At 42.2% G+C, this 17,690-nt stretch overlaps 9 non-coding genes across 9 annotated transcripts; 6 read left to right on the forward strand and 3 right to left on the reverse strand.

Annotated features, from left to right (window-relative positions):
• The first annotated feature begins 1,991 nt into the window (after positions 1 to 1,991).
• On the forward strand, positions 1,992 to 2,064 carry trnaa-agc (transfer RNA alanine (anticodon AGC)). Its single transcript has one exon. It is a non-coding gene; the product is annotated as a tRNA-Ala (tRNA).
• A 1,294-nt stretch (positions 2,065 to 3,358) lies between these two features.
• Positions 3,359 to 3,432, reverse strand: trnai-aau (transfer RNA isoleucine (anticodon AAU)). Its single transcript has one exon. It is a non-coding gene; the product is annotated as a tRNA-Ile (tRNA).
• A 1,991-nt stretch (positions 3,433 to 5,423) lies between these two features.
• On the forward strand, positions 5,424 to 5,496 carry trnaa-agc (transfer RNA alanine (anticodon AGC)). Its single transcript has one exon. It is a non-coding gene; the product is annotated as a tRNA-Ala (tRNA).
• A 1,071-nt stretch (positions 5,497 to 6,567) lies between these two features.
• trnaa-agc (transfer RNA alanine (anticodon AGC)) lies at positions 6,568 to 6,640 on the forward strand. Its single transcript has one exon. It is a non-coding gene; the product is annotated as a tRNA-Ala (tRNA).
• A 150-nt stretch (positions 6,641 to 6,790) lies between these two features.
• On the reverse strand, positions 6,791 to 6,864 carry trnai-aau (transfer RNA isoleucine (anticodon AAU)). Its single transcript has one exon. It is a non-coding gene; the product is annotated as a tRNA-Ile (tRNA).
• An 847-nt stretch (positions 6,865 to 7,711) lies between these two features.
• trnaa-agc (transfer RNA alanine (anticodon AGC)) lies at positions 7,712 to 7,784 on the forward strand. Its single transcript has one exon. It is a non-coding gene; the product is annotated as a tRNA-Ala (tRNA).
• Positions 7,785 to 9,991: 2,207 nt separating this feature from the next.
• trnaa-agc (transfer RNA alanine (anticodon AGC)) lies at positions 9,992 to 10,064 on the forward strand. The gene has a single exon. It is a non-coding gene; the product is annotated as a tRNA-Ala (tRNA).
• A 2,438-nt stretch (positions 10,065 to 12,502) lies between these two features.
• On the reverse strand, positions 12,503 to 12,576 carry trnai-aau (transfer RNA isoleucine (anticodon AAU)). Its single transcript has one exon. It is a non-coding gene; the product is annotated as a tRNA-Ile (tRNA).
• Positions 12,577 to 13,423: 847 nt separating this feature from the next.
• On the forward strand, positions 13,424 to 13,496 carry trnaa-agc (transfer RNA alanine (anticodon AGC)). Its single transcript has one exon. It is a non-coding gene; the product is annotated as a tRNA-Ala (tRNA).
• The last annotated feature ends 4,194 nt before the right edge of the window (positions 13,497 to 17,690 follow it).

Genomic DNA, 17,690 nt, shown 5'->3' on the forward strand with positions numbered 1-17,690 from the left:
AAGACAATGAACCCATGGTTTTTCTCAAATCACAAATTACCTAAGGAACATCACCTAGTCCTGCATTTTCACAAGGGGATCAAATGACCACCAATATTAACATAACTCGTTTATGAACTACACTAGAATTAATTGACCTTACTTGCTAGAGTAGTCCACTATTAAGCAACCTTTAACCAACTGTTCTACCTCAACAACCAAACATCTTGAACAAAAGCATTAAAAAATCCACCTTCTCATATTTTGACACACTGACATGAAAATTCCACAGTCAGTTCTAAAAGTGTGAGCCATTCTGTAAGCTCCTGAGCTTCCCTACTCTTTTGTTACAATTGGGGTGTCAAAACCCAAGCATCTGCTAGAATAGTCCACTATTAAGCAACCTTTAACCAACTGTTCTACCTCAACAACCAAACATTATGAACAAAAGCATTTAAAATTCCACCTTCTCATATTTTGACACAGTGACATGAAAATTCCACAGTCAGTTCTAAAAGTGTGAACCATGCTGTAAGCTCCTGAGCCTCCCTCCTGTTTCTTTTACAATTGGGGTGTCAAAACCCAAGCATCTGCTAGAATAGACCACTGTTAAGCAACCTTTAACCAACGGTTCTACCTCAACAACCAAACATCAAATTGCTGCAACTGAAGAGGGGGTTGAAGGGCATGCAGTTAGATGAGGTCATTTGTAGGACTCAAATTTAAGTAAACATGTAATCTTAGTCTTACACTTGAGTACGAAAGTTGCATGATCCGCTCTTGAAGAGCACTGTTAACCTTGTCTAATGCACTGCTTGTCTAATGCACAGAATAAAAAATTTTACAACCCACTGAGCCAGTGTGCTAAGGGGAATTAGCTCAAGTGGTAGAGCGCTCGCTTAGCATGCGAGAGGTAGCGGGATTGATGCCCGCATTCTCCAGTGTGACCACACAGCCAGACGCTGGGTGCTGTCTATTGTTTCCAGCAGTGACTGGGTTATAGCCCTCCTCTTAGGGAGCAAAAACATGTTTTCAACTGCAGTTTAGGTCAGGAGCACCATCTTTCTTGCGAACATTGAAAACTGTGGCAATGGCCCATACAGGGATCAAATCCGCGACCTTGGCGTTATTAGCACCACGCTCTAACCAGCTGAGCTAACCGGCCAAGACAATGGACTGTTGGTTTTTCTCAGATCACAAATTACCTAAGGAACATCACCTAGTCCTGCATTTTCACAAGGGGATCAAATGACCACCAATATTAACATAACTAGTCTATGAACTACACTAGAAGTAATTGACCTTACTTGCTAGAGTAGTCCACTATTAAGCAACCTTTAACCAACTGTTCTACCTCAACAACCAAACATCTTGAACAAAAGCATTAAAAAATCCACCTTCTTATATTTTGACACACTGACATGAAAATTCCACAGTCAGTTCTAAAAGTGTGAGCCATTCTGTAAGCTCCTGAGCTTCCCTACTGTTTTGTTACAATTGGGGTGTTAAAACCCAAGCATCTGCTAGAATAGTCCACTATTAAGCAACCTTTAACCAACTGTTCTACCTCAACAACCAAACATCATGAACAAAAGCATTTAAAATTCCACCTTCTCATATTTTGACACACTGACATGAAAATTCCACAGTCAGTTCTAAAAGTGTGAACCATGCTGTAAGCTCCTGAGCCTCCCTCCTGTTTCTTTTACAATTGGGGTGTCAAAACCCAAGCATCTGCTAGAATAGACCACTGTTAAGCAACCTTTAACCAACGGTTCTACCTCAACAACCAAACATCAAATTGCTGCAACTGAAGAGGGGGTTGAAGGGCATGCAGTTAGATGAGGTCATTTGTAGGACTCAAATTTGAGTGAACATGTAATCTTAGTCTTACACTTGAGTATGAAAGTTGCATGATCCGCTCTTGAAGAGCACTGTTAACCTTGTCTAATGCACTGCTTGTCTAATGCACAGAATAAAAAATTTTACAACTCACTGAGCCAGTGTGCTAAGGGGAATTAGCTCAAGTGGTAGAGCGCTCGCTTAGCATGCGAGAGGTAGCGGGATCGATGCCCGCATTCTCCAGTGTGACCACACAGCCAGATGCTGGGTGCTGTCTATTGTTTCCAGCAGTGACTGGGTTATAGCCCTCCTCTTAGGGAGCAAAAACATGTTTTCAACTGCAGTTTAGGTCAGGAGCATCATCTTTATTGCTAACATTGAAAACTGTGGCAATGGCCCATACAGGGATCGAACCCGCGACCTTGGCGTTATTAGCACCACGCTCTAACCAGCTGAGCTAACCGGCCAAGACAATGGACTGTTGGTTTTTCTCAGATCACAAATTACCTAAGGAACATCACCTAGTCCTGCATTTTCACAAGGGGATCAAATGACCACCAATATTAACATAACTCGTCTATGAACTACACTAGAATTAATTGACCTTACTTGCTAGAGTAGTCCACTATTAAGCAACCTTTAACCAACTGTTCTACCTCAACAACCAAACATCTTGAACAAAAGCATTAAAAAATCCACCTTCTCATATTTTGCCAAACTGACATGAAAATTCCACAGTCAGTTCTAAAAGTGTGAGCCATTCTGTAAGCTCCTGAGCTTCCCTACTCTTTTGTTACAATTGGGGTGTCAAAACCCAAGCATCTGCTAGAATAGTCCACTATTAAGCAACCTTTAACCAACTGTTCTACCTCAACAACCAAACATTATGAACAAAAGCATTTAAAATTCCACCTTCTCATATTTTGACACACTGACATGAAAATTCCACAGTCAGTTCTAAAAGTGTGAACCATGCTGTAAGCTCCTGAGCCTCCCTCCTGTTTCTTTTACAATTGGGGTGTCAAAACCCAAGCATCTGCTAGAATAGACCACTGTTAAGCAACCTTTAACCAACGGTTCTACCTCAACAACCAAACATCAATTTGCTGCAACTGAAGAGGGGGTTGAAGGGCATGCAGTTAGATGAGGTCATTTGTAGGACTCAAATTTGAGTGAACATGTAATCTTAGTCTTACACTTGAGTATGAAAGTTGCATGATCCGCTCTTGAAGAGCACTGTTAACCTTGTCTAATGCACTGCTTGTCTAATGCACAGAATAAAAATTTTTACAACCCACTGAGCCAGTGTGCTAAGGGGAATTAGCTCAAGTGGTAGAGCGCTCGCTTAGCATGCGAGAGGTAGCGGGATCGATGCCCACATTCTCCAGTGTGACCACACAGCCAGACGCTGGGTGCTGTCTATTGTTTCCAGCAGTGACTGGGTTATAGCCCTCCTCTTAGGGAGCAAAAACATGTTTTCAACTGCAGTTTAGGTCAGGAGCACCATCTTTCTTGCTAACATTGAAAACTGTGGTAATGGCCCGTACGGGGATCGAACCCGCGACCTTGGCGTTATTAGCACCACGCTCTAACCAGCTGAGCTAACCGGCCAAGACAATGAACCCATGGTTTTTCTCAGATCACAAATTACCTAAGGAACATCACCTAGTCCTGCATTTTCACAAGGGGATCAAATGACCACCAATATTAACATAACTCGTCTATGAACTACACTAGAAGTAATTGACCTTACTTGCTAGAGTAGTCCACTATTAAGCAACCTTTAACCAACTGTTCTACCTCAACAACCAAACATCTTAAACAAAAGCATTAAAAAATCCACCTTCTCATATTTTGCCACACTGACATGAAAATTCCACAGTCAGTTCTAAAAGTGTGAGCCATTCTGTAAGCTCCTGAGCTTCCCTACTCTTTTGTTACAATTGGGGTGTCAAAACCCAAGCATCTGCTAGAATAGTCCACTATTAAGCAACCTTTAACCAACTGTTCTACCTCAACAACCAAACATTATGAACAAAAGCATTTAAAATTCCACCTTCTCATATTTTGACACACTGACATGAAAATTCCACAGTCAGTTCTAAAAGTGTGAACCATGCTGTAAGCTCCTGAGCCTCCCTCCTGTTTCTTTTACAATTGGGGTGTCAAAACCCAAGCATCTGCTAGAATAGACCACTGTTAAGCAACCTTTAACCAACGGTTCTACCTCAACAACCAAACATCAAATTGCTGCAACTGAAGAGGGGGTTGAAGGGCATGCAGTTAGATGAGGTCATTTGTAGGACTCAAATTTAAGTAAACATGTAATCTTAGTCTTACACTTGAGTACGAAAGTTGCATGATCCGCTCTTGAAGAGCACTGTTAACCTTGTCTAATGCACTGCTTGTCTAATGCACAGAATAAAAAATTTTACAACCCACTGAGCCAGTGTGCTAAGGGGAATTAGCTCAAGTGGTAGAGCGCTCGCTTAGCATGCGAGAGGTAGCGGGATTGATGCCCGCATTCTCCAGTGTGACCACACAGCCAGACGCTGGGTGCTGTCTATTGTTTCCAGCAGTGACTGGGTTATAGCCCTCCTCTTAGGGAGCAAAAACATGTTTTCAACTGCAGTTTAGGTCAGGAGCACCATCTTTCTTGCGAACATTGAAAACTGTGGCAATGGCCCATACAGGGATCAAATCCGCGACCTTGGCGTTATTAGCACCACGCTCTAACCAGCTGAGCTAACCGGCCAAGACAATGGACTGTTGGTTTTTCTCAGATCACAAATTACCTAAGGAACATCACCTAGTCCTGCATTTTCACAAGGGGATCAAATGACCACCAATATTAACATAACTAGTCTATGAACTACACTAGAAGTAATTGACCTTACTTGCTAGAGTAGTCCACTATTAAGCAACCTTTAACCAACTGTTCTACCTCAACAACCAAACATCTTGAACAAAAGCATTAAAAAATCCACCTTCTTATATTTTGACACACTGACATGAAAATTCCACAGTCAGTTCTAAAAGTGTGAGCCATTCTGTAAGCTCCTGAGCTTCCCTACTGTTTTGTTACAATTGGGGTGTTAAAACCCAAGCATCTGCTAGAATAGTCCACTATTAAGCAACCTTTAACCAACTGTTCTACCTCAACAACCAAACATCATGAACAAAAGCATTTAAAATTCCACCTTCTCATATTTTGACACACTGACATGAAAATTCCACAGTCAGTTCTAAAAGTGTGAACCATGCTGTAAGCTCCTGAGCCTCCCTCCTGTTTCTTTTACAATTGGGGTGTCAAAACCCAAGCATCTGCTAGAATAGACCACTGTTAAGCAACCTTTAACCAACGGTTCTACCTCAACAACCAAACATCAAATTGCTGCAACTGAAGAGGGGGTTGAAGGGCATGCAGTTAGATGAGGTCATTTGTAGGACTCAAATTTGAGTGAACATGTAATCTTAGTCTTACACTTGAGTATGAAAGTTGCATGATCCGCTCTTGAAGAGCACTGTTAACCTTGTCTAATGCACTGCTTGTCTAATGCACAGAATAAAAAATTTTACAACTCACTGAGCCAGTGTGCTAAGGGGAGTTAGCTCAAGTGGTAGAGCGCTCGCTTAGCATGCGAGAGGTAGCGGGATCGATGCCCGCATTCTCCAGTGTGACCACACAGCCAGATGCTGGGTGCTGTCTATTGTTTCCAGCAGTGACTGGGTTATAGCCCTCCTCTTAGGGAGCAGAAACATGTTTTCAACTGCAGTTTAGGTCAGGAGCATCATCTTTCTTGCTAACATTGAAAACTGTGGCAATGGCCCATACAGGGATCGAACCCGCGACCTTGGCGTTATTAGCACCACGCTCTAACCAGCTGAGCTAACCGGCCAAGACAATGGACTGTTGGTTTTTCTCAGATCACAAATTACCTAAGGAACATCACCTAGTCCTGCATTTTCACAAGGGGATCAAATGACCACCAATATTAACATAACTCGTCTATGAACTACACTAGAATTAATTGACCTTACTTGCTAGAGTAGTCCACTATTAAGCAACCTTTAACCAACTGTTCTACCTCAACAACCAAACATCTTGAACAAAAGCATTAAAAAATCCACCTTCTCATATTTTGCCACACTGACATGAAAATTCCACAGTCAGTTCTAAAAGTGTGAGCCATTCTGTAAGCTCCTGAGCTTCCCTACTCTTTTGTTACAATTGGGGTGTCAAAACCCAAGCATCTGCTAGAATAGTCCACTATTAAGCAACCTTTAACCAACTGTTCTACCTCAACAACCAAACATTATGAACAAAAGCATTTAAAATTCCACCTTCTCATATTTTGACACACTGACATGAAAATTCCACAGTCAGTTCTAAAAGTGTGAACCATGCTGTAAGCTCCTGAGCCTCCCTCCTGTTTCTTTTACAATTGGGGTGTCAAAACCCAAGCATCTGCTAGAATAGACCACTGTTAAGCAACCTTTAACCAACGGTTCTACCTCAACAACCAAACATCAATTTGCTGCAACTGAAGAGGGGGTTGAAGGGCATGCAGTTAGATGAGGTCATTTGTAGGACTCAAATTTGAGTGAACATGTAATCTTAGTCTTACACTTGAGTATGAAAGTTGCATGATCCGCTCTTGAAGAGCACTGTTAACCTTGTCTAATGCACTGCTTGTCTAATGCACAGAATAAAAAATTTTACAACCCACTGAGCCAGTGTGCTAAGGGGAATTAGCTCAAGTGGTAGAGCGCTCGCTTAGCATGCGAGAGGTAGCGGGATCGATGCCCGCATTCTCCAGTGTGACCACACAGCCAGACGCTGGGTGCTGTCTATTGTTTCCAGCAGTGACTGGGTTATAGCCCTCCTCTTAGGGAGCAAAAACATGTTTTCAACTGCAGTTTAGGTCAGGAGCACCATCTTTCTTGCTAACATTGAAAACTGTGGTAATGGCCCGTACGGGGATCGAACCCGCGACCTTGGCGTTATTAGCACCACGCTCTAACCAGCTGAGCTAACCGGCCAAGACAATGAACCCATGGTTTTTCTCAGATCACAAATTACCTAAGGAACATCACCTAGTCCTGCATTTTCACAAGGGGATCAAATGACCACCAATATTAACATAACTCGTCTATGAACTACACTAGAAGTAATTGACCTTACTTGCTAGAGTAGTCCACTATTAAGCAACCTTTAACCAACTGTTCTACCTCAACAACCAAACATCTTGAACAAAAGCATTAAAAAATCCACCTTCTCATATTTTGACACACTGACATGAAAATTCCACAGTCAGTTCTAAAAGTGTGAGCCATTCTGTAAGCTCCTGAGCTTCCCTACTCTTTTGTTACAATTGGGGTGTCAAAACCCAAGCATCTGCTAGAATAGTCCACTATTAAGCAACCTTTAACCAACTGTTCTACCTCAACAACCAAACATTATGAACAAAAGCATTTAAAATTCCACCTTCTAATATTTTGACACACTGACATGAAAATTCCACAGTCAGTTCTAAAAGTGTGAACCATGCTGTAAGCTCCTGAGCCTCCCTCCTGTTTCTTTTACAATTGGGGTGTCAAAACCCAAGCATCTGCTAGAATAGACCACTGTTAAGCAACCTTTAACCAACGGTTCTACCTCAACAACCAAACATCAATTTGCTGCAACTGAAGAGGGGGTTGAAGGGCATGCAGTTAGATGAGGTCATTTGTAGGACTCAAATTTGAGTGAACATGTAATCTTAGTCTTACACTTGAGTATGAAAGTTGCATGATGCGCTCTTGAAGAGCACTGTTAACCTTGTCTAATGCACTGCTTGTCTAATGCACAGAATAAAAAATTTTACAACCCACTGAGCCAGTGTGCTAAGGGGAATTAGCTCAAGTGGTAGAGCGCTCGCTTAGCATGCGAGAGGTAGCGGGATCGATGCCCGCATTCTCCAGTGTGACCACACAGCCAGATGCTGGATGCTGTCTATTGTTTCCAGCAGTGACTGGGTTATAGCCCTCCTCTTAGGGAGCAAAAACATGTTTTCAACTGCAGTTTAGGTCAGGAGCACCATCTTTCTTGCTAACATTGAAAACTGTGGTAATGGCCCGTACAGGGATCGAACCCGCGACCTTGGCGTTATTAGCACCACGCTCTAACCAGCTGAGCTAACCGGCCAAGACAATGAACCCATGGTTTTTCTCAGATCACAAATTACCTAAGGAACATCACCTAGTCCTGCATTTTCACAAGGGGATCAAATGACCACCAATATTAACATAACTAGTCTATGAACTACACTAGAAGTAATTGACCTTACTTGCTAGAGTAGTCCACTATTAAGCAACCTTTAACCAACTGTTCTACCTCAACAACCAAACATCTTGAACAAAAGCATTAAAAAATCCACCTTCTCATATTTTGACACACTGACATGAAAATTCCACAGTCAGTTCTAAAAGTGTGAGCCATTCTGTAAGCTCCTGAGCTTCCCTACTCTTTTGTTACAATTGGGGTGTCAAAACCCAAGCATCTGCTAGAATAGTCCACTATTAAGCAACCTTTAACCAACTGTTCTACCTCAACAACCAAACATTATGAACAAAAGCATTTAAAATTCCACCTTCTCATATTTTGACACACTGACATGAAAATTCCACAGTCAGTTCTAAAAGTGTGAACCATGCTGTAAGCTCCTGAGCCTCCCTCCTGTTTCTTTTACAATTGGGGTGTCAAAACCCAAGCATCTGCTAGAATAGACCACTGTTAAGCAACCTTTAACCAACGGTTCTACCTCAACAACCAAACATCAATTTGCTGCAACTGAAGAGGGGGTTGAAGGGCATGCAGTTAGATGAGGTCATTTGTAGGACTCAAATTTGAGTGAACATGTAATCTTAGTCTTACACTTGAGTATGAAAGTTGCATGATCCGCTCTTGAAGAGCACTGTTAACCTTGTCTAATGCACTGCTTGTCTAATGCACAGAATAAAAAATTTTACAACTCACTGAGCCAGTGTGCTAAGGGGACTTAGCTCAAGTGGTAGAGCGCTCGCTTAGCATGCGAGAGGTAGCGGGATCGATGCCCGCATTCTCCAGTGTGGCCAGACGCTGGGTGCTGTCTATTGTTTCCAGCAGTGACTGGGTTATAGCCCTCCTCTTAGGGAGCAAAAACATGTTTTCAACTGCAGTTTAGGTCAGGAGCATCATCTTTCTTGCTAACATTGAAAACTGTGGTAATGTCCCGTACGGGGATCGAACCCGCGACCTTGGCGTTATTAGCACCACGCTCTAACCAGCTGAGCTAACCGGCCAAGACAATGAACCCATGGTTTTTCTCAAATCACAAATTACCTAAGGAACATCACCTAGTCCTGCATTTTCACAAGGGGATCAAATGACCACCAATATTAACATAACTCGTCTATGAACTACACTAGAATTAATTGACCTTACTTGCTAGAGTAGTCCACTATTAAGCAACCTTTAACCAACTGTTCTACCTCAACAACCAAACATCTTGAACAAAAGCATTAAAAAATCCACCTTCTCATATTTTGACACACTGACATGAAAATTCCACAGTCAGTTCTAAAAGTGTGAGCCATGCTGTAAGCTCCTGAGCTTCCCTACTCTTTTGTTACAATTGGGGTGTCAAAACCCAAGCATCTGCTAGAATAGTCCACTACTAAGCAACCTTTAACCAACTGTTCTACCTCAACAACCAAACATTATGAACAAAAGCATTTAAAATTCCACCTTCTCATATTTTGACACACTGACATTAAAATTCCACAGTCAGTTCTAAAAGTGTGAACCATGCTGTAAGTTCCTGAGCCTCCCTCCTGTTTCTTTTACAATTGGGGTGTCAAAACCCAAGCATCTGCTAGAATAGACCACTGTTAAGCAACCTTTAACCAACGGTTCTACCTCAACAACCAAACATCAATTTGCTGCAACTGAAGAGGGGGTTGAAGGGCATGCAGTTAGATGAGGTCATTTGTAGGACTCAAATTTGAGTGAACATGTAATCTTAGTCTTACACTTGAGTATGAAAGTTGCATGATCCGCTCTTGAAGAGCACTGTTAACCTTGTCTAATGCACTGCTTGTCTAATGCACAGAATAAAAAATTTTACAACCCACTGAGCCAGTGTGCTAAGGGGAATTAGCTCAAGTGGTAGAGCGCTCGCTTAGCATGCGAGAGGTAGCGGGATCGATGCCCGCATTCTCCAGTGTGACCACACAGCCAGATGCTGGGTGCTGTCTATTGTTTCCAGCAGTGACTGGGTTATAGCCCTCCTCTTAGGGAGCAAAAACATGTTTTCAACTGCAGTTTAGGTCAGGAGCACCATCTTTCTTGCTAACATTGAAAACTGTGGCAATGGCCCATACGGGGATCGAACTCGCGACCTTGGCGTTATTAGCACCACGCTCTAACCAGCTGAGCTAACCGGCCAAGACAATGAACCCATGGTTTTTCTCAAATCACAAATTACCTAAGGAACATCACCTAGTCCTGCATTTTCACAAGGGGATCAAATGACCACCAATATTAACATAACTCGTCTATGAACTACACTAGAATTAATTGACCTTACTTGCTAGAGTAGTCCACTATTAAGCAACCTTTAACCAACTGTTCTACCTCAACAACCAAACATCTTGAACAAAAGCATTAAAAAATCCACCTTCTCATATTTTGACACACTGACATGAAAATTCCACAGTCAGTTCTAAAAGTGTGAGCCATTCTGTAAGCTCCTGAGCTTCCCTACTCTTTTGTTACAATTGGGGTGTCAAAACCCAAGCATCTGCTAGAATAGTCCACTATTAAGCAACCTTTAACCAACTGTTCTACCTCAACAACCAAACATTATGAACAAAAGCATTTAAAATTCCACCTTCTCATATTTTGACACACTGACATGAAAATTCCACAGTCAGTTCTAAAAGTGTGAACCATGCTGTAAGCTCCTGAGCCTCCCTCCTGTTTCTTTTACAATTGGGGTGTCAAAACCCAAGCATCTGCTAGAATAGACCACTGTTAAGCAACCTTTACCCAACGGTTCTACCTCAACAACCAAACATCAAATTGCTGCAACTGAAGAGGGGGTTGAAGGGCATGCAGTTAGATGAGGTCATTTGTAGGACTCAAATTTAAGTAAACATGTAATCTTAGTCTTACACTTGAGTACGAAAGTTGCATGATCCGCTCTTGAAGAGCACTGTTAACCTTGTCTAATGCACTGCTTGTCTAATGCACAGAATAAAAAATTTTACAACCCACTGAGCCAGTGTGCTAAGGGGAATTAGCTCAAGTGGTAGAGCGCTCGCTTAGCATGCGAGAGGTAGCGTGATCGATGCCCGCATTCTCCAGTGTGACCACACAGCCAGATGCTGGGTGCTGTCTATTGTTTCCAGCAGTGACTGGGTTATAGCCCTCCTCTTAGGGAGCAAAAACATGTTTTCAACTCCAGTTTAGGTCAGGAGCACCATCTTTCTTGCTAACATTGAAAACTGTGGTAATGGCCCGTACGGGGATCGAACCCGCGACCTTGGCGTTATTAGCACCACGCTCTAACCAGCTGAGCAAACCGGCCAAGACAATGGACTGTTGGTTTTTCTCAGATCACAAATTACCTAAGGAACATCACCTAGTCCTGCATTTTCACAAGGGGATCAAATGACCACCAATATTAACATAACTAGTCTATGAACTACACTAGAAGTAATTGACCTTACTTGCTAGAGTAGTCCACTATTAAGCAACCTTTAACCAACTGTTCTACCTCAACAACCAAACATCTTGAACAAAAGCATTAAAAAATCCACCTTCTTATATTTTGACACACTGACATGAAAATTCCACAGTCAGTTCTAAAAGTGTGAGCCATTCTGTAAGCTCCTGAGCTTCCCTACTGTTTTGTTACAATTGGGGTGTTAAAACCCAAGCATCTGCTAGAATAGTCCACTATTAAGCAACCTTTAACCAACTGTTCTACCTCAACAACCAAACATCATGAACAAAAGCATTTAAAATTCCACCTTCTCATATTTTGACACACTGACATGAAAATTCCACAGTCAGTTCTAAAAGTGTGAACCATGCTGTAAGCTCCTGAGCCTCCCTCCTGTTTCTTTTACAATTGGGGTGTCAAAACCCAAGCATCTGCTAGAATAGACCACTGTTAAGCAACCTTTAACCAACGGTTCTACCTCAACAACCAAACATCAAATTGCTGCAACTGAAGAGGGGGTTGAAGGGCATGCAGTTAGATGAGGTCATTTGTAGGACTCAAATTTGAGTGAACATGTAATCTTAGTCTTACACTTGAGTATGAAAGTTGCATGATCCGCTCTTGAAGAGCACTGTTAACCTTGTCTAATGCACTGCTTGTCTAATGCACAGAATAATAAAATTTACAACCCACTGAGCCAGCTGGTTAAGGGGAATTAGCTCAAGTGGTAGAGCGCTCGCTTAGCATGCGAGAGGTAGCGGGATAGATGCCCGCATTCTCCAGTGTGACCACACAGCCAGATGCTAGGTGCTGTCTATTGTTTCCAGCAGTGACTGGGTTATAGCCCTCCTCTTAGGGAGCAAAAACATGTTTTCAACTGCAGTTTAGGTCAGGAGCACCATCTTTCTTGCTAACATTGAAAACTGTGGCAATGGCCCATACGGGGATCGAACCCGCGACCTTGGCGTTATTAGCACCACGCTCTAACCAGCTGAGCTAACCGGCCAAGACAATGAACCCATGGTTTTTCTCAAATCACAAATTACCTAAGGAACATCACCTAGTCCTGCATTTTCACAAGGGGATCAAATGACCACCAATATTAACATAACTCGTCTATGAACTACACTAGAATTAATTGACCTTACTTGCTAGAGTAGTCCACTATTAAGCAACCTTTAACCAACTGTTCTACCTCAACAACCAAACATCTTGAACAAAAGCATTAAAAAATCCACCTTCTCATATTTTGACACACTGACATGAAAATTCCACAGTCAGTTCTAAAAGTGTGAGCCATTCTGTAAGCTCCTGAGCTTCCCTACTCTTTTGTTACAATTGGGGTGTCAAAACCCAAGCATCTGCTAGAATAGTCCACTATTAAGCAACCTTTAACCAACTGTTCTACCTCAACAACCAAACATTATGAACAAAAGCATTTAAAATTCCACCTTCTCATATTTTGACACACTGACATGAAAATTCCACAGTCAGTTCTAAAAGTGTGAACCATGCTGTAAGCTCCTGAGCCTCCCTCCTGTTTCTTTTACAATTGGGGTGTCAAAACCCAAGCATCTGCTAGAATAGACCACTGTTAAGCAACCTTTAACCAACGGTTCTACCTCAACAACCAAACATCAAATTGCTGCAACTGAAGAGGGGGTTGAAGGGCATGCAGTTAGATGAGGTCATTTGTAGGACTCAAATTTGAGTGAACATGTAATCTTAGTCTTACACTTGAGTACGAAAGTTGCATGATCCGCTCTTGAAGAGCACTGTTAACCTTGTCTAATGCACTGCTTCTCTAATGCACAGAATAAAAAATTTTACAACCCACTGAGCCAGTGTGCTAAGGGGAATTAGCTCAAGTGGTAGAGCGCTCGCTTAGCATGCGAGAGGTAGCGGGATCGATGCCCGCATTCTCCAGTGTGACCACACAGCCAGACGCTGGGTGCTGTCTATTGTTTCCAGCAGTGACTGGGTTATAGCCCTCCTCTTAGGGAGCAAAAACATGTTTTCAACTGCAGTTTAGGTCAGGAGCATCATCTTTCTTGCTAACATTGAAAACTGTGGTAATGGCCCGTACGGGGATCGAACCCGCGATCTTGGCGTTATTAGCATCACGCTCTAACCAGCTGAGCTAACCGGCCAAGACAATGAACCCATGGTTTTTCTCAAATCACAAATTACCTAAGGAACATCACCTAGTCCTGCATTTTCACAAGGGGATCAAATGACCACCAATATTAACATAACTCGTCTATGAACTACACTAGAATTAATTGACCTTACTTGCTAGAGTAGTCCACTATTAAGCAACCTTTAACCAACTGTTCTACCTCAACAACCAAACATCTTGAACAAAAGCATTAAAAAATCCACCTTCTCATATTTTGACACACTGACATGAAAATTCCACAGTCAGTTCTAAAAGTGTGAGCCATTCTGTAAGCTCCTGAGCTTCCCTACTCTTTTGTTACAATTGGGGTGTCAAAACCCAAGCATCTGCTAGAATAGTCCACTATTAAGCAACCTTTAACCAACTGTTCTACCTCAACAACCAAACATTATGAACAAAAGCATTTAAAATTCCACCTTCTCATATTTTGACACACTGACATGAAAATTCCACAGTCAGTTCTAAAAGTGTGAACCATGCTGTAAGCTCCTGAGCCTCCCTCCTGTTTCTTTTACAATTGGGGTGTCAAAACCCAAGCATCTGCTAGAATAGACCACTTTTAGGCAACCTTTAACCAACGGTTCTACCTCAACAACCAAACATCAATTTGCTGCAACTGAAGAGGGGGTTGAAGGGCATGCAGTTAGATGAGGTCATTTTTAGGACTCAAATTTGAGTGAACATGTAATCTTAGTCTTACACTTGAGTATGAAAGTTGCATGATCCGCTCTTGAAGAGCACTGTTAACCTTGTCTAATGCACTGCTTGTCTAATGCACAGAATAAAAAATTTTACAACCCACTGAGCCAGTGTGCTAAGGGGAATTAGCTCAAGTGGTAGAGCGCTCGCTTAGCATGCGAGAGGTAGCGGGATTGATGCCCGCATTCTCCAGTGTGACCACACAGCCAGACGCTGGGTGCTGTCTATTGTTTCCAGCAGTGACTGGGTTATAGCCCTCCTCTTAGGGAGCAAAAACATGTTTTCAACTGCAGTTTAGGTCAGGAGCACCATCTTTCTTGCGAACATTGAAAACTGTGGCAATGGCCCATACAGGGATCAAATCCGCGACCTTGGCGTTATTAGCACCACGCTCTAACCAGCTGAGCTAACCGGCCAAGACAATGGACTGTTGGTTTTTCTCAGATCACAAATTACCTAAGGAACATCACCTAGTCCTGCATTTTCACAAGGGGATCAAATGACCACCAATATTAACATAACTAGTCTATGAACTACACTAGAAGTAATTGACCTTACTTGCTAGAGTAGTCCACTATTAAGCAACCTTTAACCAACTGTTCTACCTCAACAACCAAACATCTTGAACAAAAGCATTAAAAAATCCACCTTCTTATATTTTGACACACTGACATGAAAATTCCACAGTCAGTTCTAAAAGTGTGAGCCATTCTGTAAGCTCCTGAGCTTCCCTACTGTTTTGTTACAATTGGGGTGTTAAAACCCAAGCATCTGCTAGAATAGTCCACTATTAAGCAACCTTTAACCAACTGTTCTACCTCAACAACCAAACATCATGAACAAAAGCATTTAAAATTCCACCTTCTCATATTTTGACACACTGACATGAAAATTCCACAGTCAGTTCTAAAAGTGTGAACCATGCTGTAAGCTCCTGAGCCTCCCTCCTGTTTCTTTTACAATTGGGGTGTCAAAACCCAAGCATCTGCTAGAATAGACCACTGTTAAGCAACCTTTAACCAACGGTTTTACCTCAACAACCAAACATCAAATTGCTGCAACTGAAGAGGGGGTTGAAGGGCATGCAGTTAGATGAGGTCATTTGTAGGACTCAAATTTGAGTGAACATGTAATCTTAGTCTTACACTTGAGTATGAAAGTTGCATGATCCGCTCTTGAAGAGCACTGTTAACCTTGTCTAATGCACTGCTTGTCTAATGCACAGAATAAAAAATTTTACAACCCACTGAGCCAGTGTGCTAAGGGGAATTAGCTCAAGTGGTAGAGCGCTCGCTTAGCATGCGAGAGGTAGCGGGATAGATGCCCGCATTCTCCAGTGTGACCACACAGCCAGACGCTGGGTGCTGTCTATTGTTTCCAGCAGTGACTGGGTTATAGCCCTCCTCTTAGGGAGCAAAAACATGTTTTCAACTGCAGTTTAGGTCAGGAGCACCATCTTTCTTGCGAACATTGAAAACTGTGGCAATGGCCCATACAGGGATCAAATCCGCGACCTTGGCGTTATTAGCACCACGCTCTAACCAGCTGAGCTAACCGGCCAAGACAATGGACTGTTGGTTTTTCTCAGATCACAAATTACCTAAGGAACATCACCTAGTCCTGCATTTTCACAAGGGGATCAAATGACCACCAATATTAACATAACTAGTCTATGAACTACACTAGAAGTAATTGACCTTACTTGCTAGAGTAGTCCACTATTAAGCAACCTTTAACCAACTGTTCTACCTCAACAACCAAACATCTTGAACAAAAGCATTAAAAAATCCACCTTCTTATATTTTGACACACTGACATGAAAATTCCACAGTCAGTTCTAAAAGTGTGAGCCATTCTGTAAGCTCCTGAGCTTCCCTACTGTTTTGTTACAATTGGGGTGTTAAAACCCAAGCATCTGCTAGAATAGTCCACTATTAAGCAACCTTTAACCAACTGTTCTACCTCAACAACCAAACATCATGAACAAAAGCATTTAAAATTCCACCTTCTCATATTTTGACACACTGACATGAAAATTCCACAGTCAGTTCTAAAAGTGTGAACCATGCTGTAAGCTCCTGAGCCTCCCTCCTGTTTCTTTTACAATTGGGGTGTCAAAACCCAAGCATCTGCTAGAATAGACCACTGTTAAGCAACCTTTAACCAACGGTTTTACCTCAACAACCAAACATCAAATTGCTGCAACTGAAGAGGGGGTTGAAGGGCATGCAGTTAGATGAGGTCATTTGTAGGACTCAAATTTGAGTGAACATGTAATCTTAGTCTTACACTTGAGTATGAAAGTTGCATGATCCGCTCTTGAAGAGCACTGTTAACCTTGTCTAATGCACTGCTTGTCTAATGCACAGAATAAAAAATTTTACAACCCACTGAGCCAGTGTGCTAAGGGGAATTAGCTCAAGTGGTAGAGCGCTCGCTTAGCATGCGAGAGGTAGCGGGATAGATGCCCGCATTCTCCAGTGTGACCACACAGCCAGACGCTGGGTGCTGTCTATTGTTTCCAGCAGTGACTGGGTTATAGCCCTCCTCTTAGGGAGCAAAAACATGTTTTCAACTGCAGTTTAGGTCAGGAGCACCATCTTTCTTGCGAACATTGAAAACTGTGGCAATGGCCCATACAGGGATCAAATCCGCGACCTTGGCGTTATTAGCACCACGCTCTAACCAGCTGAGCTAACCGGCCAAGACAATGGACTGTTGGTTTTTCTCAGATCACAAATTACCTAAGGAACATCACCTAGTCCTGCATTTTCACAAGGGGATCAAATGACCACCAATATTAACATAACTAGTCTATGAACTACACTAGAAGTAATTGACCTTACTTGCTAGAGTAGTCCACTATTAAGCAACCTTTAACCAACTGTTCTACCTCAACAACCAAACATCTTGAACAAAAGCATTAAAAAATCCACCTTCTTATATTTTGACACACTGACATGAAAATTCCACAGTCAGTTCTAAAAGTGTGAGCCATTCTGTAAGCTCCTGAGCTTCCCTACTGTTTTGTTACAATTGGGGTGTTAAAACCCAAGCATCTGCTAGAATAGTCCACTATTAAGCAACCTTTAACCAACTGTTCTACCTCAACAACCAAACATCATGAACAAAAGCATTTAAAATTCCACCTTCTCATATTTTGACACACTGACATGAAAATTCCACAGTCAGTTCTAAAAGTGTGAACCATGCTGTAAGCTCCTGAGCCTCCCTCCTGTTTC

Source organism: Clarias gariepinus, unplaced genomic scaffold, assembly GCF_024256425.1.
Source record: "Clarias gariepinus isolate MV-2021 ecotype Netherlands unplaced genomic scaffold, CGAR_prim_01v2 scaffold_29, whole genome shotgun sequence".
In the NCBI taxonomy this organism is placed as follows: Eukaryota; Metazoa; Chordata; class Actinopteri; order Siluriformes; family Clariidae; genus Clarias; species Clarias gariepinus.